Here is a 2,483-nt window from a genome sequence, read left to right as displayed (position 1 = left end):
TTCTAGTTAGAGCTAGACAAGTTCCACAGCAGCGCATTCAGATGTGGAATGCAGGATTCTATTCTGTTGCCATTTCTACCACTGACCTGCCCAGCCCTTCAGAAGACATTAAAATCCCCAAACTGGAATGGTGATCTTGTCCATAAAATGGAGCCAATAATTTCACTAAGTTGATCTACATAGCACGTTGGACTGTTAAGGATTGTGATGCAGAGAGCATCACATAAATGTACTATATTAAGTATTGTCTCTAAGCATTCTTGTGATGTCAGTCGCCGGGTACCTTCCCCCACTTCCGCCAGCCTAAATCTTCCGGCCTACCTCTGCAGTCCTCTAAGAATCTCTGCATGTGACCTGAAGCATTTAAGAAGTTGAAAGGCCACACCAGGCGCAGTTGAAGGTTGTTAAATGCCTTAGAGTCAGTTTTGACCCATAGCGACCCTTGTGGCTCAAGTCGACTTTGCAGCTCAGCGCATTAACCCACAGCGCCACACCAGGACTCAAATGGTTGCCTGCTGTTCTGTTGATAATGGTGGTGGTTACAGGCAAATGGCTTCACTGCACTGTTGCACAATTACTCCGATGGGGCTCTATCCCCCTTAACCCCAAATTTAAATTTATTTTTTCTAAAATATGTATTAGACTCCTGGTATGGCGTTGTAGGATCAGCACTGTACGGATCAGTCCTGTACTTAGAACCACAAAGATCGGCAGTGCAAACCCACCAGTTGATCCTCAGAAACCTTATATAGGGTCGCTATGAGTTGCAACCAATTAGATGGCACCTAAAAACAAAATGTATATTTAGAAGCAACTAATCAGTTCTTCTCAGTGCCTTTGATGTTAATTGCCATCGAGTCAATTCTGACCCATAGTGACCCTATATAGGGTTTCCAAGGAGTAGCTGGTGAGCTTGAACCACTGACCTTGCAGTTCAAACGACTTTGCAGTCTGACGCATTAGCCCACAGGAATCTTCTCAGCGCCTTTGGTGCCCTTATTATTCACTGATGTTGAAATGGCCTCAGATGCTGTCGATTCAATGTGCAATGGTGTCAATCCAATTATAATACAACTGCATGAAATATTGGAATTTGTGTGCCTAGCAATGTAAGATAAACGCCAGGCTTTTAGCTTAGAAGCTACTCATGACTTTGGATCTATTTATTGTTGTTGTTGTTGTTAAGTGCTGTAGAGTCAATTCTGACTCATAGCGGCCATGTATAGGGTTTCTGGGGAGCGGCTGGTGGGTTTGAAACGTCAATCTTGAGATTAGCCGTCCAGTGTTTATCCTACAGCGCCACACCAGGACTATTTAGTAACGAATTAAATAGCCCAAATAGCTGAGGGACACTAAGTGAGAGGACTTTGGATGCGCCCTCTTCAACTGTGGCTGGAGCAAGACGAAGCCACCACACATAACCCTTTTTAGAGGGACACATAGCACTGCTAACTCGGGGGTGGGGAACAATGGATGGGAGAAGCGCACTCTAGACGCTGAGAAACTGAGAAGATCACCGACAAGGTCGAAAAGGCCTCCGAGGCAGATCAGCCAGATTTGCAGAACTCAGTCCTCCTCCCCCACCCTCCGCACTCTCGCCCCGCCCCTCCTTCCGCCGGAGCACCTGGTGCTGCCTCCTGTGCACCTGGCGCCGCCTCTTGTTTCCCTTCCGCCTGGAATTCACACTCACACCACGTCTGGAGCCCCTAGGGACCCCTCCTGACACAAAACTTAGGGAGCCAGAGCTGCATCTTGCAGGGACTTCAGTCCCTGCGGGCGGCAACCTCAGTATCCCCTCAGAACTGAATAAGGGGCTCAACACATCTTACATGAAAAAAACTAAGATGAAAGCAAATTTCAGTAAATGAAACCAGGAAATAAAATATCAGACGCATTGAAAGATCCGTATGGAGCATTTAGATTTTCCTGAGCCTTTACTTTCCACCACTTCTTTTTTAATTGAAGGGAGTAATCAATGTATCTTTTTTTCAAAAGTAAATCGGACAAGTTAACCCTCAACTAGGGAAGAAGATCACTTGAGCTAGTTAGCCGGTTTTACAAGACTCCGCCTTTTCTATTATCTTGCATAGTTTAAACCCCCAAGACCCCTCTCACCTACGCGCCTGGAAGGTTTGGGCTTTGTAATGGGTCTTGGCCTCCGGCCTACCCCACCCTGGCCAATTTGAGAGACTTCCCTGTCACCTTAGGGGGTTGTTTGTTCCCCTAGAAGGCCCAGTCCTGGGATCAAGGTCAAAGCATTCGTTGGAGCTGAGATACGAGCATCGAGTTTCCTTGGACATCCGGACAACTGGGGAAACTATAGTTCTTATTTGGGATATTTTTTTCTTTTTTACATTCCCATTTTCACTTCAGGAAATGAATGTTTGCCTTTGGGTGTTTGGGCAGTGACCGTGTCAATGAAAAAGCCATGCTAACGTTCTTCTACTTGAATTGTTAAAGAAAGGGCTATAGACTGCAGGAAG

Source organism: Chrysochloris asiatica, unplaced genomic scaffold (genome assembly GCF_000296735.1).
Source record: "Chrysochloris asiatica unplaced genomic scaffold, ChrAsi1.0 scaffold00124, whole genome shotgun sequence".
Taxonomy (NCBI): Eukaryota; Metazoa; Chordata; class Mammalia; order Afrosoricida; family Chrysochloridae; genus Chrysochloris; species Chrysochloris asiatica.
This window is presented reverse-complemented; position numbering follows the sequence as displayed.